Genomic DNA, 26,471 nt, shown 5'->3' with positions numbered 1-26,471 from the left:
GCAAACATACAGAGTGCTGAGAGAATCAGAGCAGACTAGCAATTAAAAACTGGAGGAACGTCTCATCTGCTCCAGTACCCGCAAGATTGGATATACACTCCTGGAAATGGAAAAAAGAACACATTGACACCGGTGTGTCAGACCCACCATACTTGCTCCGGACACTGCGAGATGGCTGTACAAGCAATGATCACACGCACGGCACAGCGGGCACACCAGGAACCGCGGTGTTGGCCGTCGAATGGCGCTAGCTGCGCAGCATTTGTGCACCGCCGCCGTCAGTGTCAGCCAGTTTGCCGTGGCATACAGAGCTCCATCGCAGTCTTTAACACTGGTAGCATGCCGCGACAGCGCGGACGTGAACCGTATGTGCAGTTGACGGACTTTGAGCGAGGGCGTATAGTGGGCATGCGGGAGGCCGGGAGGACGTACCGCCGAATTGCTCAACACGTGGGGCGTGAGGTCTCCACAGTACATCGATGTTGTCGCCAGTGGTCGGCGGAAGGTGCACGTGCCCGTCGACCTGGGACCGGACCGCAGCGACGCACAGATGCACGCCAAGACCGTAGGATCCTACGCAGTGCCGTAGGGGACCGCACCGCCACTTCCCAGCAAATTAGGGACACTGTTGCTCCTGGGGTATCGGCGAGGACCATTCGCAACCGTCTCCATGAAGCTGGGCTACGGTCCCGCACACCGTTAGGCCGTCTTCCGCTCACGCCCCAACATCGTGCAGCCCGCCTCCAGTGGTGTCGCGACAGGCGTGAATGGAGGGACGAATGGAGACGTGTCGTCTTCAGCGATGAGAGTCGCTTCTGCCTTGGTGCCAATGATGGTCGTATGCGTGTTTGGCGCCGTGCAGGTGAACGCTACAATCAGGACTGCATACGACCGAGGCACACAGGGCCAACACCCGGCATCATGGTGTGGGGAGCGATCTCCTACACTGGCCGTACACCACTGGCGATCGTCGAGGGGACACTGAATAGTGCACGGTACATCCAAACCGTCATCAAACCCATCGTTCTACCATTCCTAGACCGGCAAGGGAACTTGTTGTTCCAACAGGACAATGCACGTCCGCATGTATCCCGTGCCACCCAACGTGCTCTAGAAGGTGTAAGTCAACTACCCTGGCCAGCAAGATCTCCGGATCTGTCCCCCATTGAGCATGTTTGCGACTGGATGAAGCGTCGTCTCACGCGGTCTGCACGTCCAGCACGAACGCTGGTCCAACTGAGGCGCCAGGTGGAAATGGCATGGCAAGCCGTTCCACAGGACTACATCCAGCATCTCTACGATCGTCTCCATGGGAGAATAGCAGCCTGCATTGCTGCGAAAGGTGGATATACACTGTACTAGTGCCGACATTGTGCATGCTCTGTTGCCTGTGTCTATGTGCCTGTGGTTCGGTCAGTGTGATCATGTGATGTATCTGACCCCAGGAATGTGTCAATAAGGTTCCCCTTCCTGGGACAATGAATTCACGGTGTTCTTATTTCAATTTCCAGGAGTGTAATTCTGTGTTGAAGACATTAGGCAGTCAGACCTTGAGGACATGATCCAGGAGAACAGCCTACGGAGTTCCCCTGTTTAGACACACCAATAAGGACAGCTACATAGTTGTGGTGCTCAGATACAATATTAGAAAATACTGTATGGGAACCAGATGCAGGAATGCAATTTCCTGTACTGCACTAAATCTAAAATTACTCCGGGTCTCTTCAGTAACCAGGGTAGCAGATGGTTGAAACCCTGAATTTGAAGTTGTACTCACTCCGCTCCAAGTGACTCCAGTACATGCTGAATGTGAATACCAAATGGCCTTGTAGCCTGTGGACAATGGGAGAAAGGGTGTTCCAGAGGACAATGAGCAACAGTGTGGTATGTAGACGAATATAGAGCTGTGAGGAACTTGCCTGCCTGACACACCTAGAGGAGTTGCTGTCGAATTTTAAGTGGCGGTTCACCAGCCTCGGCTCAAAGATTGAGCATGGGGCTTGTCCTAGAAGCAACCGTGGTCAGCCTAATTCTCTTATGGTGTACAGAATCAATGATCTTCAAATAAGAAGGCCTCACTGACCCATACACCCTGCACTCATAGTTCAGCCACAAATGCACGAAAGCCCTATAAAAAGGTAGCAGACGTGTCCTTTTCGTTCCCCCGAGACCAGTGGCTAAGGCACTTTACAATGTTCAGTGATTGAGAGTTCTGGTTTTCAGGTATCTCACGTGTGGCAACCACAACAGCAAGTCAAAAATGAGGCTCAGAAACCTCACAAGAGTCTCTAAAATGTAGATTGATGTCCCTTATATGCAAGTGAGGTAAATGAAAAATGCAAACACTATTAAAATACATGTGCGTGGACATGCACACACGCATGCACGCACATGCGTGCGCCCCCCCCCCCCCCCCCCATACACACACACCCTACTGCGGGTGTTTGACAATGGCTGAGGGACACTGTTCTGCTCAAAATGACCTAACAGCATGTCACCAACTTGGGTCCTATAAAACCACTAAGACAGGAAAGACTATATAAAGATGGGAAGATGGGCACAGAAGCCCCATTGATGCAGTTGTGTGAGAATACAGTGTTCCCCAGTAGTATTATACATCTTACTGATATCAAAAAATGTGCCAATACACTGATGTGTACATAGAAAAGCATGCTGAAAAGCTGCCTCTAACAAGGTCAGGTTGTTGACAGTGGAATAAAATGTCTGGAATCCTCACTGAGAATGGCTAAGGAGTCGCCTGGTCTCTTAACAACTAGACAAAATTACAGTTAACCGTTTATTCAAGTGTCTTTGATACTCCAATAATTACTGGGACATACACCCCTCAGGAGACACCGCCTTAACAAAACACTGTCCATGTGGGTGAGGGGGTTTGTGTGATCCAATAAAGTGGAGAGCTATACCGGCAGTAGTGTAACTACCAGCAGGGCCTCCCAAGCCGGACAGGTCTCCATAGAGGATCCAGACGAGGTGGGTCTCACAACGTCCCGTCTAGTATCCTGTCCTGTCCTATTCTATTTTATCCTATCACCCTTCTCTCTGCCTTTCCATTTCCTCTCTGTGATCGTGTGGAAGCAGGTACAGTCCCCAAATGTGGACAACGGAAGATCCTTGGAAACCAGGACAATGTTGATGCACATAGGCCTTACTGTGAAGGAATGGATAGCGTTCTGCAGTAGTGGTGAAAACAAGCTATCTAAGGAAAGGAGTAAGGCCCTGAAATAAAACCTTGCAGGGTGTCCAGGCCATGAGGTGGCCACACCACCAGGACACTCAGGGGCTGTGGGCTGATAAACCACACCACCAGGAAACACATATCACAGAAACTAAAAAAGGAGAAACAGCCGGATGAATCTTAAGGATATGACCTTTGTCCTGAAAAGGAAAACCTATATTGGTTTTATGAATGTAAGGATTTTGACCCCCCATGAACCATGGACCTTGCCATTGGTGGGGAGGCTTACATGCCTCAACGATACAGATAGCCGTACCGTAGGTGCAACCGCAATGGAGGGGTATCTGTTGAGAGGCCAGACAAACATGTGGTTCCTGAAGAGGGGCAGCAGCCTTTTCAGCCATAATTTTTCCTGAGGGCATGATGCAGCTTTACTGTATGATTAAATGATGATGGCGTCCTCTTGAGTAAAATATTCCGGAGGTAAAAAAGTCCCCCACTCGGATCTCCGGGTGGGGACTACTCAAGAGGACGTTGTTATCAAGAGAAAGAAAACGCATTCTACGGATCGGAGTGTGGAATGTCAGATCCCCTTAATCGGGCAGGTTGGTTAGAAAATTTAAAAAGGGAAATGGATAGGTTAAAGTTAGATATAGTCGGAATTAGTGAAGTTCGGTGGCAGGAGGAACAAGACTTTTGGTCAGATGAATACAGGGTTATGAATACAAAATCAAATAGGGGTAATGCTGGAGTAGGTTTAATAATGAATAGGAAAATAGGGGTGCGGGTAAGCTACTACAAACAGCATAGTGAACGCATTATTGTGGCCAAGATAGACACGAAGCCCACGCCTACTACAGTAGTACAAGTTTATACGCCAACTAGCTCTGTAGATGATGAAGAAATTGATGGTATGTATGATGAGATAAAATAAATTATTCAGGTAGTGAAGGGAGACGAAAATTTAATAGTAATGGGTGACTGGAATTCGACAGTAGGAAAAGGGAGAGAAGGAAACATAGTAGGTGAATATGGATTGGGGCTAAGAAGTGAAAGAGGAAGCTGCCTGGTAGAATTTTGCACTGAGCATAACTTAATCATAGCTAACACTTGGTTCAAGAATCATAAAAGAAGGTTGTATACATGGAACAATCCTGGAGATATTAGAAGGTATCAGATACAATATATAATGGTAAGACAGAGATTTAGAACCAGGTTTTAAATTCTAAGACATTTGCGGGAGCAGATGTGGAATCTGACCACAATCCATTGGTTATAATATATAACTTAAAACTGAAGAAACTGCAAAAAGGTGGGAATTTAAGGAGATGGGACCTGGATAAACTGAAGGAACCAGAGGTTGCAGAGTTTCAGGGAGAGCATAAGGGAATGATTAACAAGAATGGGGGAAAGAAATACAGTAGAAGAAGAATGGGTAGCCTTGAGGGATGAGGTAGTGAAGGCAGCAGAGGATCAAGTAGGTAAAAAGACGAGGGATAATAGAAATCCTTGGGTAACAGAAGAGATATTGAATTTAATTGATGAAAGGACAAAATACAAAAATCAGTAAATGAAGCAGGCAAAAAGGAATACAAACATCTCAAAAATGAGATTGACAGGAAGTGCAAAATGGCTAAGCAGGGATGGCTAGAGGACAAATGTAAGGATGTAGAGGCTTATCTCACTAGAGGTAAGATAGATACTGCCTACAGGAAAATTAGAGAGACCTTTGGAGAAAAGAGAACCACTTGTATGAACATCAAGAGCTCAGATGGAAACCCAGTTCTAAGCAAAGAGGGGAAAGCAGAAAGGTGGAAGGAATATATAGCGAGTCTATACAAGGGTGATGTTCTTGAGGACAATATTATGGAAATGGTAGAGGAGGTAGAAGAAGATGAAATGGGAGATATGATACTGCGTGAAGAGTTTGACAGAGCACTGAAAGACCTGAGTCGAAACAAGGCCCCCGGAGTAGACATCATTCCATTGGAACTACTGACGGCCTTGGGAGAGCCAGTCCTGACAAAACTCTACCACCTGGTGAGCAGGATATACGAGACAGGCGAAATACCCTCAGACTTCAAGAAGAATATAATAACTCCAATCCCAAAGAAAGCAGGTGTTGACAGATGTGAAAATTACCGAACTATCAGTTTAATAAATCACAGCTGCAAAATACTAACGCGAATTCTTTACAGACAAATGGAAAAACTTGTAGAAGCTGACATCGGGGAAGATCAGTTTGGATTCCGTAGAAATGTAGGAACACGTGAGGCAATACTTATCTTAGAGAGTAGATTAAGGAAAGACAAGCCTACATTTCTAGCATTTGTAGACTTAGAGAAAGCTTTGGACAGTGTTGATTGGAATACTCTCTTTCCAATTCTGAAGGTTGCAGGGGTAAAATACAGGGAGCGAAAGGCTATTTACAATTTGTACAGAAACCAGATGGCAGTTATAAAAATCAAGGGGCATGAAAGGAAAGCAGTGGTCAGAAAGGGACTGAGACAGGGTCTTAGCCCATCCCCAATATTATTCAATCTGGATATTGAGCAAACAGTAAAGGAAACAAAAGAAAAATTCGGAGTAGGATTTAAAATCCATGGAGCAGAAATAAAAACTTTGAGGTTCGCCGATGACATTGTAATTCTGTCAGAGGCAGCAAAGGACTTGGAAGAGTAGTTGAATGGGATGGACAGTGTCTTGAAAGGAGGGTATAAGATGAACATCAGCAAAAGCACAACGAGGATAATGGAATGTAGTCGAATTAAATTGGGTGATGCTGAGGGAATTAGATTAGGAAATGAGACACTTAATGTAGTAAAGGAGTTTTGCTATTTGGGGAGCAAAGTAACTGATGATGGCCGAGGTAGAGAGGATATAAAACGTAGACTGGCAATGGCAAGGAAAGCGTTTCTGAAGAAGAGAAATTTGTTAACATCGAGTATAGATTTAAGTGTCAGGAAGTCGTTTCTGAAAGTATTTGTATGGAGTTATTTTGCTCCCCAAATAGCAAAACTCATTTACTACTTTCTCTAATTTCATAATCTAATTCCCACAGCATCACCCGATTTAATTTGACCACATTCCATTATCCTCATTTTGCTTTTGTTGATGTTCATCCTATATCCCCCTTTCAGGACACTGTCCATTCCATTCAGCTGCTCTTCCAGGTCCTTTGCTGTCTCTGACAGAATTACAATGTCATCGGCGAATCTCAAAGTTTTTATTTCTTCTCCATGGATTTTAAATCCTACTCCGAATTTTTCTTTTGTTTCCTTTACTGCTTGCTCAATATCCAGATTGAGTAACATTGGGGATGGGCTACGACCCTGTCTCATTCCCTTTCTGACCAGTGCTTGCCTTTCAAGCCCCTTGATTTTTATAACTGCCATCTGGTTTCTGTACAAATTGTAAATAGCCTTTCGCTCCCTGTATTTTACCCCTGCAACCTTCAGAATAGGAAAGAGAGTATTCCAATCAACACTGTCCAAAGCTTTCTCTTAGTCTACATATGCTAGAAATGTAGGCTTGTCTTTCCTTAATCTACTCTCTAAGATAAGTCGTAGGGTCAGTATTGCCTCACATGTTCCTACATTTCTACAGAATCCAAACTGATCTTCCCCGAGATTGGCTTCTACCAGTCTTTCCATTCGTCTGTAAGGAATTCGTGTTAGTATTTTGCAGCTGTGGCTTATTAAACCGATAGTTTGGTAATTTTCACATCTGTCAGCACTTGCTTTCTTTTGAACTGGAATTATTATATTCTTCTTGAAGTCTGAGGGTATTTCGCCTGTCTCATACATCTTGCTCACCAGATGGTAGAGTTTTGTCAGGACTGGCTCTCCCAAGGCCGTCAGTAGTTCTAATGGAATGTCGTCTACTCCCGGGGCCTTGTTTCGGCTTAGGTCTTCCAGTGCTCTGTCAAACTCTTCACGCAGTATCATATCTCCCATTCCATCTTCATCTACATCCTCTTCCATTTCCATAATATTGGACTCAAATACATCGTCCTTGTATAGACCCTCTATATACTCCTTCCATCTTTCTGCTTTCCCTTCTTTGGTTAGAACTGTTTTTCCATCTGAGCTCTTGATATTCATACAAGTGGTTCTCTTTTCTCCAAAGGCCTCTCTAATTTTCCTGTAAGCAGTATCTATCTTACCCCTAGTGAGATAAGCCTCTACATCCTTACATTTGTCCTCTAGCCAACCCCGCTTAGCCATTTTGCACTTCCTGTCAATCTCATTTTTGAGACATTTGTATTCCCTTTTGCCTGCTTCATTTACTGATTTTTGTATTTTGTCCTTTCATCAATTAAATTCAATATCTCTTCTGTTACCCAAGGATGTCTATTAGCCCTTGTCTTTTTACCTACTTGATCCTCTGCTGCCTTCACTATTTCATCTCTCAAAGCTACCCACTCTTCTTCTACCATATTTCTTTCCCACATTCTTGTTAATCATTCCCTAATGCTCTCCCTGAAACTCTCTGCAACCTCTGGTTCTTTCAGTTTATCCAGGTCCCATCTCCTTAAATTCCCACATTTTTGCAGTTTCTTCAGTTTTAATCTACAGGTCATAACCAATAGATTGTGGTCCAGGTCCACATCTGCCCCAGGAAATGTCTTACAATTTAAAACTTGGTTCCTAAATCTCTGTCTTACCATTATATAATGTATCTGACACCTTCCAGTATCTCCAGGATTGTTCCATGTATACAACCTTCTTTTATGATTCTTGAACCAAGTGCTAGTTATGATTAAGTTATGCACTGTGCAAAATTCTACCAGGCGGCCTCCTCTTTCATTCCTTAACCGTATTCCATATTCACCTACATCATTTCCTTCTCTTCCTTTTCCTACTATTGAATTCCAGTCACTCATGACTATTAAATTTTCGTCTCCCTTCACTATCTGAATAATTTCTTTTATGTCATCATACATTTCTTCAATTTCTTCATCATCTGCAGAGCTAGTTGGCATATAAACTTGTACTACTGTGGTAGGCGTGGGCTTTGCGTCTATCTTGGCCACAATAATGCGTTCACTATGCTGTTTGTAGTAACTTACCCGCATTCAACTTTTTTATTCATTATTAAACCTCCTCCTGCATTACCCCTATTTGATTTTGTATTTATAATACTGTGTTCACCTGACCAGAAGTCTTGTTCCTCCTGCCACCGAACTTCACTAATTCCCACTATATCTAACTTTAACCTATCCATTTACCTTTTTATTTTTCTAACCTACCTGCCCGATTAAGTGATCTGACTTTCCACGCTTCGACCCATAGAACGCCAGTTTTCTTTCTCCTGATAACAACATCCTCCTGAGTAGTCCCAGCCCAGAGATCCGAATGGGGGACTATTTTACCTCCGGAATATTTTACCCAAGAGGACGCCATCATCATTTAATCATACAGTAAAGCTGCATGCCCTCGGGAAAAATTACGGCTGTAGTTTCCCCTTGCTTTCAGCCGTTCTCAGTACCACAACAGCAAGGCCGTTTTGGTTAATGTTACAAAGCCAGATCAGTCAATCATCGAGACTGCTGCCCCTGCATCTACTGAAAAAGCTGCTGACCCTCTTCAGGAACCACACATTTGTCTGGCCTCTCAACAGATACCCCTCCATTGTGGTTGTACCTACGGTAGTGTGTGTGTGTGTGTGTGTGTGTGTGTGTGTGTGTGTGTGTGTGTGTGTGTGTGTGTGTGTAAGTTGAAGTAGTTAACATTTTTCCGGAAGTGTTTATTGTGAACACCTCGCCAGTAGTCGCTGATTCCCCAACACACAGATTAGCATGTGATGAACCAGTTCTGCTCTGAAAGTCTAGCTTCATCCAACACACCGTAAAATAAAACTACAGGTGCTGTGGTCAAAGAATGGAGAATGACAACTTTTACTGTCTACTAAGGTTTCATTTACCAGTTACCATATGATGAGTTGAGAGGTGGACTATACAGTAATGTTGAAAAATGTGATTTGTACTGTAGCATAGGAAACAAGGGATTCTGGAGTTTGCCTCTATGGGCAGTTTTTACTCACGAAAAAGTAGTTCAATATTCACTCTCCAGAGAAACAAATCCTCATTTATCAATGCAAAGCCTGCTACAGGTATAGGTACCACCAGTAAATCTCAGTTCCTTAAAGAATCGAATGGTCATGTATAAAACAGCCCCAAATGTCTGATTATAAATAAGTTAAAGTACTGGATTCTGGGTTGGCGTTTTAATATTATACATATGTATCCACTGAGCTGAAATGCTGGTTTATCACTAAAAGCTTCAGTGGTGTGAAATTTTTGTATCGTTGAGTTGGACTTTGTGTTCTTTTTCTTCCTTACTGTAAATATTTGAGGGGTGTATACAACAGGTAACAGGACATTCCATGTTCTCATTTGATTCAGCAGACACATATATGTATATCTCTGTGTGAATAACACTTACTCCAACATATACACATCGATTCCTCTGGGCACCATTGGACTATTATTGCAGAATTTCATTATTGACACAATTTTTTTTATGCTCAAGATTCAGTGCACTCTCACTCGCTCTCTCTCTCTCCCACCTGAAACTGTTTCATGGTTGTCAAGAAACAAGCTTCAATGTGATAAATTAACTCTTAAGAATTCCCTCCCCCACCCCCCTTTCCCTGTAATACGTAGGAGATAAAGATCTATGATACTCACTGTCATTAAATACAACATTCTGAAAAACTTGTATTTATAGAATTACACACACTGTTAAAACAGAATTTTGCAATAAGTAAACCATTCTTTTGCAACAAAATTCTTAGATAAGATTTTCTCAGTGTTTATGTCATGTCATAATACAGGAACACCTTCAGTGTTTGGTGATTCCTCCTTAGTCATTGTACAGAGGTGACTGTCTTAATCCTGTGGCAGTATTTTGAAGTATTAGTTAAATATAAAAGACCACTTCAGTATCATTACAGGAGGCAGCTCCTGGTGATGAAAAGAATTTGTCAACAGCATGATTTCTCTCTGAAATCTGAAGAGACAAGTAAACCTGAATATGATTATCTATGCATTATCGTAACATTTTTCATATGATTAGTTCTTACTTAGATTGTTCTTAATTAGATTGTTTGGCTTAGCAGTTGGATCTGCACAAACACAATCCAGTATCTGTGGTGTGGCTAACTAAAAGGATGCACATGTTGAGGTCATGTTAATTACCACATTTGTGTGGGATGTGATCCTTTGCCAGATATATGCTGCATTCTTTTTCTGAAGTTTTGAGCACACGTAACTTCATTTAGTCTGGAGACATGTAGCTATTAGAAACAGAGCAAGAGGCACCTATGATCTACTTCATGGATTGCATCGGTTGACTGTGAGGGCTTAATGTTGGTAAACAGAATGGAATATGACTGCTTGAGATACCTACATTTGGATTTTATCACAAGGCTTATGCAAAAACAATGAATGCGCATTTTACTGGTTGACGAGCAGAGACAGTTGAGTGTTTTGTAGTACATCGAAATCAGATGTGTGAATTGACTGCATTTTAGAACACCTTAGTAGTTGCAAACAAGCAGGTACTAATTTTTTTTTTTTTGTGCATTTGTAATAAATGACATGTTTTGGGCAGAGATTTCCTGGTGTAAACAATGTAACATAATTAGTTTTAGAAAAATGTGAAATGCCAAATGTTAACAAGAAATTTAATTTGATTTTGTGTGTCAGAACTAATACATATCCTTTCATAGCAAAAATAACTGACAGTTTGTTCCTTATTCAGACATTCGCAAACTAAAAAGGTGCTATAGATGGTATTTTCTCTCTTACATGGTAAGCATAATGTATTTAACACATTACCTCATTAGTAAAGTAGTAAGAAGTTAGAAGCTGTTTTATCAAGGGAGTTCAATTCCTTAGAGGTCTGGGGGTTTACTTGTTTCTTACTATACTTCTGAGCTTTATTGGTGTCCAACAGTAGTTGTATATCTTATTATCATCTGTACACATATCTGAACAGTTCAAGTATGTAGTGATGTATGCGTGGTTTTAATTTGGTGTTCCCTATGTTCTCACAACAGGCTGTTCCCTCTCATCCTGTGGCCTGAGTGCTTCTATTTCACTGTGTGAGTTACATGTATTTATGTCACAATTTCCAGCTAATGTGCCTTTTTACAAGCAAGTCCCTTGTCAGCCTTCTCCAACCTATTCCTGTTTCCTCCCTGAAGAAATGTAGTCTAGAAGCTAGAGTAACTGACAGTATTGATTTTTCTCCTCTTGAAGATAAGTACAGCCCAATAGTTCTACCTCACAATTCAAACAAAATATTCAGGACATATAATAAATGTAACCAATTCCCGCTTGTATGACAACTTGAGGGCATTCATTGGAGTGCCAAAAACAAAAATGTAGAATGTAATGTATTTGCTGTAGGGGGGAGGAGGGGGGGAGGGTTTCAGCAATGTGCTACATTTGTTCTTGTGACTATTTTTTAAACTTTTTTCAAAGGGACCTTGCATGTCCTTCTACACTCTAACAGAAGCATATCTTGCTATAGCAAAGAATATGACAAGTGAAACTGAGTGAGGCACACATGTAAAATCTCAATTTTTGCATATTTACAGTAGAGGGATGACACTGTCGAACAATGTTGAGGGGTGTAATACAACCAGCTGTATACAGTGTGCTCTTTGATCGAATATACACAGTGAGTTCCTTATGTAACACTGTATACTTCCAATGAAGTACCAAATACCGCCTAATGCAACATTCCTTGGATACCTACAACAGGGAAAATGAGACAATGACAAATTAAGTTCAATGTTATCATCATTTCACTACTCGGTAGTAGATCTATGCCTAATACAGCTGATGTCATGGAATTTGCAGTCTGCGAATTAATCTCGAAATATCTGGTACAGCTGTGGATCATCAACAGTGTGTGTCCTTTCAGACATGCGTAAATTTTACATCTTATTTATCTTGTTCCTAAAAAATATTTCTTTCTCATATTCAGAATTAACTGTTGTAAACTATTAAATAAGAATGGGTTTTACCTTTTTCCTGATTGGATCAGGTATGCAAGAGAACTAGCAAGGAGATAAACACTCTTGGTGAAAATGTTTAGTTTTTCCCACTACCCTAGCTCCCAGGTAAAGGCTTCGGTTAAAATTTAAAGCACTTAGCATAAAAAAAGGTACATGCAAAGTCTGGTGTCATCCTAAAGGTCGTGCAATTTTTGTAGGCAATAAAATTTTGCTTCCTGATTTATCAGTTTAAAGTATTTTGCAAGTGACCTTATTTATTGGTACTTTAACATTAAAAATGAACTATGTACTTCATCTGAACCATCATCGCACTAGTTCAGTAAGAAAAACGGTCTCATAAGGAATACTTGGCATAAAAAGAATGACTTTGGGCAACCACAGACTGCTGTTTTCAAAAGATACAATAATCAATCTTAAGCTAACTGTGCACACTGCACAGAATGTATGCCATTTTGGCATGATCACGTAACCAGAGATATTAAAGGGCGATACATGAACTGTGCACTGTCTGCAAATAAATAAGTATAAACTGTGTGCCAGTATATACAATAAAAATAAAACATGTATCAATGAGGCATACAATATTATTGTATATCTCAAAATTAATGATTTTATTTTCTTTTATTTAGATGTAAAGTATCAGGATCTCAAATTTTCATATTTCTGCATTCTAACCATACAAAATGTTCCCATAGGGTCTGAAAAGTCAAAGAAACTGCAACAACTGTAAAGTAACTCAATACACCAATCTCCTATATAAAAAGTGAGAAGCGCACATTGGATGCATCAACTGGAAAAACTAACACTGAAAGATTCAATTCAGATCAAACAGCTCGAACCTGGATTTGTAACAAGGCAATGGCACACCACCTCCAGAAGGTCATGTGTGGTCAACAATGCGATGTTCAAACCGGTCTTTGGGTTGATAACAGCTTTACATTACTTTATGGCAACTTCACCTTCAACATTGGATTCACTTGTGTGTACGATATATATGCACCACCAAGAGACTAATTTAAAAAATACAACCTTAAGCAGATTACAAAATTCATCACGTCATTAAGAAGTATTTATCCTGTGAGCTACAATGGTGAAGCAGACTAAAGGGGATACAGATGCTAAAAAATGAGTGTCTCAGAAGGTCGAAAATGGCTAAGTGGGAATTACTATGAGCAGTTACAAGAAGCTGTCAATCTGATACCTTCAATCAGACTTTCAGTCATAATGGGGGATTTTAATTCCTGTGCTGGAAATACTGTTATCCCTAGAGTTAAACAACAAATTAATGAAGATGTAAATGATGGTGCTGAGAGTATGGTCAGCTTATGCTCAAGCAATGATCTGAGGATAAATAATAACTTCTATGACCACAAAGAGCATTATAAGTACACTTTTTAGAACACACAAGGTCATAATTGTACAATAGATTACATTGTTACAGTGGTAGATGCAACGGCTTTAAACTCTGTTGACATAGGGAGTGATCATAGTCTACTCATTGCAAAAATCAGACTGCATGCAGGAAGAAAGGAACAAAGTTGCAAAAGAACCAACCTTAAATGAAGAAAATTTTAATATACACTCATTATGGAACAAATCTACAAAACTTTTATATCAGAAACTATGAACAGAGAAAATGAAAGAGAGGGCTATTAATGCAGACTCCTGACACAAGCCCACTTACTCATACACTGCCCTAATTTGGCTGCTTTGAGGCAGTATCTTAATCTTATTGACACACTACTTTGTTGTAAAAACAATGCCAACTCAGCTAACCTGGTGTTACATTTTGCTCTGCACAGTTGGTTTATTCATCCCTGTAAGGCAGGTCTTCGTGGTCTTATAAATCACCTGAGGGGTTTGTGGGGCAACCCTCTTTCAGCTCACTCACAGATTTGGAGAACGATACAACAACAGATGAAAACATTAAATGAAATTCTGAAATTTAAAGGTATAAATGATCAATCATGGAATAAATACTTAACAGAGTTTATAAATATAAAAAATCACGAGCAAATGAACAGAGTTCAGAGATCAGTATGCAAGTAAGTGATAATGTAACTGTTTCACATGCAGATGTACAAGAAGCCGTAAGTCTGTTAAAATATAGGAAGTCTCCAGGGAAAGGAAGAATCCCCAATGAATTACTGAAGTGTGGAGGATATCAAGTAACTGAACAATTAACCATGTTGTTGAACAACGTTATAACTGGTAGTAAAACTGCAAATGAATGGTGTAATGGCATTACAATTATCTGCAAAAAAGAAAATAAGAAAGGCCCATTCAACTACAGATGGATAACTGCTGAGTTCAGGTCTTAATAGGAAATAAAATGAAAAGCATTACAGCCCTTGCAGAGGAGCAGTATGTTTTTATATCCAGTAGGCCACACCTAGATGCAGTATTCATTCTTAGATTGTACAGAAGTCAACTGAATACAACAGACCAGCTTATCTTTGTTTTATTGCGTTATAGAAGGCTATCGACAGGATTTCATTAACAGATGTTTTAAAGCTGCTGTGCAAATAGGGCATTTTTTCAATTGAATCAAAACAATTGAAGACATTTATTCCAACAAATATATCCAGAAAAAAATTGGTTCCAGGTTAGAGAACACTAACAAAAGCAAACAAAGTGTCAGAGTGTTTAAATGGTACTATTTGGAGAAATTACAGAGTTTTAATATTTGGTGACATTAATATAGACATTAGGATTAGGAGTAGAGCTGTAAGCAATTTGCTCAATACACTAAGGGCAATAAATTTTTACTGTATAAATGACAATCCCACCAGATTGAATGCATATTTGGACAACATTATCTGTAATTTTCCCATGAGCAGATGTCAATTCAATACAGTCAAATTAGGTATTTCTGACCACAAAGGATTGTGGCTAAGAATTCCTCTAAATCATGAAAAAGGTAGTTGCCAGAAAAGAATAAGGAGACCTTTTAATGAACAGAAGCTAAACAATCTAAAATCTAGATTAACATTAATGGACTAGAATGAAATACTTACTCACGATATGAGTGTAATGAGTCAGCCAATAGATTTTTAGAAGTTGTAACAGAGATCTTTGAAGAAGTATGCTGTAGATATTATAAGAACAATCACAAGCATAACCCCAATTCTAAGCTACAAAGTTTAAAACACTGGTATACAGCACAGTTAAATAATTTAAGAAACTTGATGCTCCTGTATTATGATAGATCACAACACAGTAAAGCAGATAGGGATAAATACAAGATCATAGGAAAGCACTACAGAATTGCAATCAAGACACCAAAATGCAAGGCCAACGATGGATACATTTTTAACTCTTCAAATAAATGTAAAGAGGCTTGGGAAGTTATCAAAACTGAAATAAATTGTCAAAAGAAAGATTGAAGCATTCCAATTTCTCCTCGTACACAAAATAAATACTTTGTCAATCCTATAGCAGAAACCGACATCAAGGAAGATGTAAGTGAGGCCGAAGCATTGTTACCACCATTACACAATGAACCAACTGAATGTTTTGAATGGAGTCGTGTAACTTGCTGACACGTCATCGAAGCAATAACCAAGCTCAGTAATTCCCGAACTGAAGATTACTATGGCTTTTCTAATTTTCTTATTAAACAAATAAGAAGAGAGATAATAATGCCCTTAGCAAAATTAATAAACAAAACATTAACAGAGGCGGCGGGTGGCGTCTGGCCGGTGGCCGGTAGCCGCTGCAGCGCGAGCAAAGGGAGTGCACCCAGAATCTCTAAAAATATCCATAATCAATCCAGTCCATAAGGAAGGTAGCACATCATCACCAGACAGTTACTGACCCATTCCACTAGTCCCAATTATTTCCAAAATGCTGTATGCACCAGCAGATGAACCAGTACTTTGAACATAATAACCTAATCTGTCATCCACAGTATGGCTTTAGATCTACCCTCTCTGCTGTGAAAGCAGTTGACAGCATTATAACAAAAGTATATTACTGTTTTGAAAATAACTCAGTTTGTTGTGTGATGCCACTGCCTTTGTTACAGTGTCCCTTGTTATCCTAATGGAATTGGAGAGAAGGCCCTCCTCTTATTGCAGTCATACCTAAGTTCAAAAGGTTCAAATGGCTCTAAGCACTATAGGACTTAATATCTGATGTCATCAGTCCCCTAGAACTTAGAAATACTTAAACCTAACCAACCTAAGGATATCACACACATCCATGCCCGAGGGAGGATTCGAACATGCGACCGTAGTGGACGCGTGGTTCCAGACTGTAGCGCCTAGAACCGCTCGGCCACCCCAGCCGGCACTACTTCAAGGAAATGAATATTATGACAGTACCTAGTTTAAATATTTATAGTTGCCTAGTAAATACGAAAGAAAACCTGGATAATTTTGACCTTAGGATATCAATACACCATCATAACATTAGACCAGAGACATGCAATTGACAAGCGCCATGCCAGACTAGCAAGGATTCTTGGTGCCACATACAGGGTGTTTCAAAATGAATATATGGGTTTTAAGGCATTGTAGCACATATTATATTCACCTTACAATTATAAATAATACACCAAAGGAGAGAGAAACACAAACAGTTTTTCTTACAATTATTCAGTGTGAACACCGATCACACATCGAGTCAATAGGTGAATTGTTCTGAAACCTTGATCAATGTGTGAGGAGTAACAGTTGCAATAACATTGATTCTGAAGTCGGATAGATCAGTTGTTATCGGAGGCACATACACATGATTGCATCAGATCATGGAAATCATGCATAAAATGCTGTGTCAGCCAGCCCCTTGTGCCCAATCCACCGGTCAGATACGTCATTTAACCAATCGCGTACTGAGTTATGCCAGTGAGGTGGCACACCATCTTGCTCTCAACTAAAGATGTGTTTTCAGCTTCTTCGTATTGAGGCACAGGCCATAGCTGTAGCACATCAAGATAAAAAAACACCAGTTACAGTTGATTCACTGAAAAAAGGCCCATATTTCGTGGGGCTAAGTGTGAAAGACTTGCACTTCTTCAACACGTCTTTCTGTCACTCTGTCATTTCATACTCTTCCCATTGCATACAGATATACAAACAAAACTAGTTGAATTGCTCTCTCATTTCTTGTATTATTTACAATTGTAAATTGAACATAGTAAATGCTATAACACCATAAAACCAGTATGTTCATTTTGAAACACCCTGTATTTTAACAAACTACCTAAAAAAGGCCAACTCAGAGCCCCTGAATAAATTAAAAAGAGTAATAACAAAGTGAAAGAATCTGAAGAATGTGTAATAGATGATTTGGAGTTTTGAGTTGAGACTAATATTTTATGGAGCTGCCAGTGTGGTATATTGATTCACTGTGCCGTATTGTATAAGGCAATATAGAGATAAAATTAATGATTATTATACTTGCATACAGATTATTTAGATATAAAGAGACTAACATGATATGCTGATTCATTGTGGCATACTGTATTTGGTTTGCAAAAAGTGATCAGTTTTTGTTACAATGTACTTTTCTGAAGTTGTTACTTATGTAAAAGCCTCCTTGCAACATAATTAGGCAAGGATAATGGTAAAGTAACTGTAAGGCTGTAACTATAAAAGATATGATTACATAAATTACATGTAAACATGTCCAAAGGTGAATAAATATTCTATTCTACACTGCTATAAAAAAAAAGGAAAGTAAGTATGTAGGAAAATACATAAAGGCAAGAATGTACAAAATAATAGTGGGACCAGTTATGACACACACACACACACACACACACACACACACACACACACACACACACACACACACACACACACACACACACACTCTCTCTCTCTCTCTCTCTCTCTCTCTCTCTCTCTCTCTCTCTCTCTCTCTCTCTCTCTCTCCAAGGTAGAGAAGTTAAAGCATTAGGAAAGGGTGTAAAGTAGACTTCATTAATGAGTGGGTACATAAGAGAAAGCATGAATGGAACGAACACATAGAATCAATGGATGAACTAAAAATTGTGAGAATTGTAAGAAATAAATTACTAGCTGGTGAAAGAAATATTGGTCATCCAAGGAAAAGTTGGAGTGACAACCTCAGGTTAGACTTTACCCTAAAAAGAAGGATGGAATTGCTACAGGACCAAAGCAAGGGTGCAAAGCACATATAACTTGAGGAGATATAAATGCTACATATAGGAAGATTAAAGAGTCGAAATGCAGCTGTATGAATAGCAGGAGCTCAGATGAAAACTAGTCCTAAACAGAAGGATGGAAGGAGTATATAGAGCATCAATTCAAAGGAAATGAACTTGCAGAAATCATTATAGAAAGGGAAGAGAATGTAGATGAATTCAAGAAGGGAGAAATGATAATGTGAGGATTTGGCCTTGTTATGTAAGATATAAGTTGAAACATGACCCATGGAGTACTCAACATTCTCTCAGAGTTATTAGGAGCTTTGGGAGAGCCAGCCTTGACAAAACTATACCACTTGAGGTGCAAAATACTCTTAGCTCCACAGAAAAATGTAATATCCACAGTGTGAACATGTGAATATTACTGAACCGTCAGTTTAATAAGTCATTTAGAGAAGCCAACCATGAGGAAGATCAGTTTGGGTACTGGAGAAATGTGGGAACAGGTGAGGCAATATTGACTCTACAACTTATTTTAGAAGATAGTTTGTAGAAAGGCACACCCATGTTTACAGAATTTTTACACTTTGAGATTGGTTTGGCAAATTTGATTTGAATAAGCTCTTTAAATTCTGAGGGTAACAACAATAAATTATTGGGAATAATCCTGTCACTGGAGCTCAAGCAAGATCACTTGGCCTGTACACAGAAAGGAATTCTCATTCTCTGTGCTGTCAAGTCCACTCCCAAAGAGGGGGACACTTCCACTTGATGTCACCCACTGGGGTGTGAACTTTCTCTGCTATAAATGAAACAATTTCTGCTCACCTCAGGTATACAGTGGGGATGGATGAGGGGCACACTGGCTGCACTGCAACCAATGAGGGTGCTATGAAAAGCTCCCTGAATCACCACGAGAGGTCAGCACTAGCGCAAAGAGTTGTTCACGTGATATTCATTGGACAGTTACCTGTAAACATGTGCCATATCAGTGCTCTCAAAAGAGAGCTGTGGTGGTGACGTGGCTCTGTTGTTGATGTTCTCACGTAGTGATTTGTGAAGGCGTAAAAAAATTGAGATTCGAGCAGTGATTAAGTACTTCAGGGAAAAAAAGGTATGAAAGCGAAGGACATTCGTGCCGACTTCCAGAATACAATGGGGACTCTGCGCCTTCATATTCAACTGTTGCCAAGTGGACAATGAATTTATATTCAGTCGAGAGAGCTTAGATGATGATCTGCACGGTGGTCATCCAAGATGTGTCACTACTCCAGAAATCACTGCAAAAGTGGTCACGGACCAATTGAAAGTGCGTGAAATTGCTCACACTTGCCAGATGTCATCTGAAAGAGTATATTACATTTTAACTGAAGAATGATAAATGAAAAAATTATCCGCAAGATGGGTGCCACTACTCTTGATGTGCGCCCGCACAAATGTGCCGTCGCCATGACGAAATTAGATGAACTAAGGCACGAATTGTTGCAACGTCGACCTTACTCACCTGATATAGCTCCATCAGACTTCCGTCTCTTCCCAAAACTGAAATTTTTCTCGGTGGATGAAGATTCACTTCCAACGGAGAATTGATAGCTAGAGTCGACAACTATTTTGCAAGCCTGTAGGAAACTCATTTTCGAGATGGGATTAAGGCACTGGAACATCATTGGACTAAGTGCATTAATCTACAAGGCGACTGCATTGAGAAATAAAAAAATGTTTCAGTGATTAAGTACTTTTTTCCATTCCATTCTGAGAACTTTTCAAACCACCCTCGTATCCCATTTGATATTAAAGGGATTATTCAGTAAAAAGAACTGATTCTTATGCACCTTAGAACCTCATTCATCAGTTTCATGATTTATTAACAGCCATAGTTACTGTAATATTTCTATATTGACTGAGATACTGCAATAAATTCAAATAGTGTGCAATGAAACCTGGAGTTGCTACAAGTTTGCATTTGGTAGATGTTAAATCATGTATTTCCTCTTAGGAAATGGAGCTAATGTATTCAGTTTTTCTTTAAACTTGAGGTCTATAACTACTGCCAAACTCGACAAAATAGTCGAAAACAGGTCATGAACTTTTCTTTACTGTTGACTAGGATCGACAAGTCTCATGACACTGCGCGAGCACTAGCAATTGCTGGGGCACACACTCCACGGTCAGTTGCACCGAGAGCAATCTCGTGAGGAACTTCCAACAGGATAAGGCACCTTTTTCTCCCAGGTGCTACACCATGCTCACCCATGTTTTCAGATTGCGTTATCATGTTCTTTAAACCATTTTAATGACATCAGACGTCTCCACAGACCTTTCACTTGGCAATACTCTCTCAGTGCAGTACTGTAATTTCTATCTATCGCTGATGCCTTTATCCTGCAGATGCACAGGGTGGCATGGTTAGAGATGGATTTGGCAAGGCTAAGGGTGGCCGTATGTCCATCCTGCCGCCACCCCGTACCTCCCAGGGCAGAATAAGTGTACCCTAGCTGTATGCGTCTAGTGTAATCCATGGAACAGTGCCAACACGGTCAGATGCATGCGAGTCATGTAAAGGATGCGGGATGTGGGGACCAGCTCGGTATTCACCTGGTGGGATGTGGAAAGCTACCTAAAAAACACATCCGGGCTGGCTAGCACACCGGCCCTCATCGTTAATCCGCTGGGCGGATTTGACCTGGAGCCAGTGCACCTGCCCGAGTCCGGGAAGCAACACATTAGGACTCTCGGATAACCTGGCGGGTACAGTACTGTAATTTCTGCTGTTCACATAAAACAATTTCAGTAACTGTGGACAGTCTCTCTTCTTGAGAACCATACTGTTCACTCACATTACGGATGGTCAAATGACAGTGGGGATGTCATACCATCATACAAAAAGTGTATGTCACCTGGTGGCCATTACTGGAACTAATGTTTTATTTATTTATTTTTTTGTTTTTGACAGTGTATATCGGTTATGCATTAGCAGATTTACCAATTTTTGCTGCTGAATGACAGTTACAGTCCACACTGGACCTCACGGGTAGCTGCACTTTACCTGGTTATCTTATCAAAAGGACAATGTGATCATTTTGGGGCAGTTATCATAACACAAACAAATTTCTATCTGAAAAATGTGTAGAGAAGGATGGTCTACATTTATACAGTATGTTGCCTATAACACTCAGTTGGATGTTTATTTGTGTGTGCAAAATCATTAGAAGGAAAACTAATATGGAGTGATGGGGGTGAAAAAAATCAGGTGCTAAATCCAAATATAAGCACATCCCAAAAATGGAGGAAATCCAGAATAGGCTCTCAGAATAAGTCTGTAATGTGGAAGTCACAAAGGGAAAATTGAATAAAGGTACTACATCAGAATATCCAATATACTGGTAACAGGAAACTGAAAGTACTCCTGAGTGAAATGCAACCACACATATTGTGTGCCAGTGAAGATAGCTTAACTGAAAGTCAGGTAGGTAATCTGAAAATAAAGTACTTTATATCTTACCCTGTTGATTTAAACATAAAGGTGCTAGAGGTTTTATATATGTATATTGAAATAGGAAAACTGCTAAAGACAGTAAACGCACCAGACTATCCACGCTCAAGAAAATGATTGAAATTGTGGTGTACTGGCAATTGACTTACGAGGAATGTTTTGTGTAAACGGATCACCAGGTGGCAAGATTAGTGTCTATATTAAGGAAAAATTGTTGCCTCTATGTTATACTGTATTAACAATTCTTCATAATTTTTTGTTGTTTTTTACCATTTCTCCATGTCAGTATTAAAGTCTACTTTTAGAACTATGTGCATTGTTCAGACTCTAGCCTAATGTCTAACGGCTCCTGTACAAAGGCAAATTTGCTTTTTCCATACACAGGTTTGTCAAACATGCCTGTACATGTACCAACAAAGTTTGTCAATTTAATCTCACTTTTGAGGCAGACACTGTTCGTGTTGAGGACTATTTTGACACTTGTGGGAATGGTTACCAGAGCAGACAATACATTTCTTGCGCTGACTTTAGCTGAGTATAAAGAAGGGAAAGAGAACAAAGCACCAGTCCAAAAAAAGGTTGAAACTGAGAAACAAGTACACCCATGAAAATCTGTTAAAGGAAATATTACACTCGGAACATGATGATTTCCACTCAGAACCTAATGATTTCATCAGCTTTTTCTGGTGGACAGTCAGTGCATTGCCCTCATGCTGAAAAGAAGACACAAATGAAATTTCATTATCTTCTCCTTGGTCCTCTAATGGTAGTTCATTAAAATACCATACTGTGGGAACCTACACATTTTTGATCAAAGAACAAGAGAGCTTTGATTCTTTTATTGCTCTTCAAGAAATATAATGTGTGTAGAATATTGATTTTCTTCTTAACCTCTTCCTGGATGGGATGCAACACCTCTACTGTTTTGGTAACTACCAGTGTTGTTTTGTTTTTTATCCCTGATCATAATTTCCATATTTGTGGAAACTAATTTCAAAGTGAGATAAATTGTAATGAAACTTAAACACTTAACATGCACAGCAAAACTTCAAAACAAACAAAATCCACCATCTTGTCAAAATTTGTCTCAAACACAGTATATATTTGCAAACATCAAACAGTGCCATTCACTGTCAAGTATTTGACAAACCCAGTCTGCATGATTATTATCTGATTTAGCATTGTCAAGGTCACCACCCCTTTATTGCTGGGATAGAATTTATTTACTCCACCTGTCTATAAAGTTTCATATGAGATGAAAGTGTGCAAACGTTTTCTATATGTTTGTGGGTCATGTAACGGAGATGGGGCATGGGTACCAGCCTGGTATTCACCTAGGGAGATATGGAAAACCACATCTAGGTTGGCCAACACACTGGCTCTCATCTTTAATCTGCCAGGTAGTTCTGATCTAGGGCCAACCCACCTGCTCTTACCCACAAAGAATGGCACTAAAACACTTGGGTATCTGATTGATATGTCTCATCATATTTTAGCACAGGTATTGAAGATCTTGATGTCATGTGCCCACATAATCCTATCACCAATTATGATAAACATCTAATCCACAACAACTGTCAGGTAATATACTTACTTATTTTTTGCCCCTTTTTCCAACACATTCAGCTAAGGAACATTTGTTAGTCTGCTTTTGTTTATCACCAGGGTTTTAGAACAACAGCTCCTGTAATCATAGCATTTTAGTGACAATATAATGTAATTGGATATTACAGCCACTGTAACTGGATATTATACTGTCAGACACTTATTATTTTCATTGTTATACTAGTGTTTTAATAATAATATGAGTAAAGGAGTCAATAAAAATGGGACAGAGAAGCAAAGGCCGTATCAAAAGTTAAGTTGTAAGTAAAAACGGAGTGGATAGAGTGATGTTAATGGAGGTTTATCGTATATCTTTTTAAGTTTTGCCTATATTAATCACATTTGTCTCGAACTAATTTAGCAAGTGTCCTAGTAATGTTGGTGCTCTCGATCTATATATTGTCCGCCGCTCGTGGTCTCGCGGTAGCGTTCTCGCTACCCGAGCACGGGGTCCCGGGTTCGATTCCCGGCGGGGTCAGGGATTTTCACCTGCCTCGAGATGACTGGGTGTTTGCGTTGTCCTCATCATTTCATCATCATCCAGGAAAGTGGCGAAATTGGACTGAGCAAAGATTGGGTAATTGTACGGGCGCTGATAACCACGCAGTTGAGCGCCCCACAAACCAAACATCATCATCATCATCATCATCATCGATCTATATACATGCAGGCATGCACTCTGTTTTTTGTTTATTTCTGCCAGGACTTAATTTCTGGATTGATGTATGACTTTCTCAATATAGATCTACTAACTACAACTAAAAATCACTTAGCAATTTACATTCTATTCTTATACGCAGATTCTACAGATATGTATTTAAATCTGTTCAAAAATACCCCTTTTACTTACTGAATAACTACAAAGCTAGTTCAGGATTGGTCCTAACTAGACAGAACAACATTTGCATACTTTGGCACAAACTCCAGCATAGACCGTCTGACTACAACTGTAAGAAACACAATTTTCGTGCCATACTCGTTTCAGCTTTATTCTCTGCAAGGCATCTTCAGTAGCCTGGAATACGTACATATTTTTACTATTTAGTCTACATTTTGGGGGAAATAGATTATAAACAATTCTGGTGGCTGGTTTTTGGTACAATGTAGTAATATTTTAAATTCTTTCATGGACGGGAGGCCTCCCGCGAGCATGTGGAAGTGCCGGAACACGACGTGGTATGGACTCAACTAGTACTGGAGGGAATTAATACCATGAATCCTGCAGGGTTGTCCATAAATCCGTAAGAGTATGAGGGGATGGAAATCTCTTCTGAACAGCATGTTACAAGGCATCCCAGATATGCTAAACAAGGTTGATGCCCGGGTAGTTTGGTGGCCAGCAGAAGTGTTTAAACTCTGTAGCAATTTTGGAGATGTGAGGTGTCTCATTGTCCTGCCGGAATTGCCCGAGTCCATTGAAATGCACAATGGACATGAATGGATGCAGGTGATCAGACAGGATGCTTAGGTATATGTCACCTGTCACAGTCATATCTAGACTTATCAGGGGTCCCATATCACTCCTCCAACCAGGCGATGTGTTTCCAGTCATCAACAGTCCAGTGTCAGTGTTGACGGGACCAGGCAAGGTATAGAGCTTTGTGCCGTGCAGTCATCAAGGGTACATGAGTGGGCCTTTGGCTCTGAAAGTCCATATCGATGACCTTCCACTGAATGGTTCACAGGCTGACACTTGTTGATGTACAGCACTGAAATCGACAACAATTTGCAGAAGCTTCCTGGCAGATTAAAACTGTGTGCTGGACCGAGGCTCGATCTCAGGACCTTTGCCTTTTGCGAGCGAGTGCTCTACCAACTGAGTTACCAAAGCACGACTCATGACCCATCCCCGCAGCTTTACTTCTGCCAGTACCTCGTCTCCTACCTTCCAAACTTTACAGAAGCTCTCCTGCGAACCTTGCAGAACTAGCACTCCTGAAAGAAAGGATATTGCGGAGACATGGCTTAGCAACAGCCTGGGGGATGTTTGCAGAATGAGAACGTAGGAGACGAGGTACTGGCAGAAGTGAAGCTGTGGGGACGGGTCGTGAGTCGTGCTTGGGTAGCTCAGTTGGTAGAGCACTTGCTCGCAAAAGGCAAAGGTCCCGAGTTCTAGTCTCAGTCCGGCACAGAGTTTTAATCTGCCAGGAAGTTTCATATCAGCGCACACTCCGCTGCAGAGTGAAAATCTCGTTTTGGGAATTTGCAGAAGGATTGCACTTCTGTCACACTGAACAATTCTCTTCAGTCGTTGTTGGTCCTGTTCTTGCGGGATCTTTCTTCGGCCACAGCAATGTCGGAGATTTGATTTTTTACCGGATTCCTAATAGTCAGAGTACTCTTGTGAAATGGCCATATGGGAAGATCCCCACTTCATCACTAGCTCAGAGATGCTGTGTCCCACAGCTCCTGCGCCGACTATAACACCATGTTGAAACTCATTTAAATCCTGATAACCTACAATTCTAGCCGCAGTAACGGATCAAACAACTGTGTCAGACACTTTTCGTCTTATATAGGCCGACTGTAACACAGTATTCTGCCTGTTTACATATCTCTGTATTTGAGTACGCATGCCTATACCAGTTTCTTTGGGGTGTCACTGTATGTTGGCTGAACGTACCGTCTCATCTTGTTCCTATCTGTAAGGGAAATGATGAAATACACTGTTTCATAAGCATGCATTCAGCTGTAGCGTATCTCCCTCTTGGAAACTTGCATCACTGGTGGCTGTCTACTCAGGAGAACACGGTTGAAAGCCAAAAGCTTCAAGACTTCTTCAACTGTTTCTAGACCAGAGGATTGATAACGAGCACATTCCAAGCGATTACAGCGGAAGATGCCACTGCTCTAACAATGTCTCTGAAGGGTCTAACCATAGGATAAATACAGTAATACCACAAGTTGATCCAAATTTTCGTGTCTTTCTGAAGGTTTTTTTACTAGAAGTAGAGGACCACAGCCACCAGTCTGACCTATTAATTTCAAAGAATTTAGCATTTAAGACTTAAGATACTACTGAAAATGCTTCT

This window comes from Schistocerca cancellata, chromosome 12, assembly GCF_023864275.1.
Source record: "Schistocerca cancellata isolate TAMUIC-IGC-003103 chromosome 12, iqSchCanc2.1, whole genome shotgun sequence".
NCBI lineage: Eukaryota > Metazoa > Arthropoda > Insecta > Orthoptera > Acrididae > Schistocerca > Schistocerca cancellata.
Note: the sequence above shows the minus strand (reverse complement) of the source record.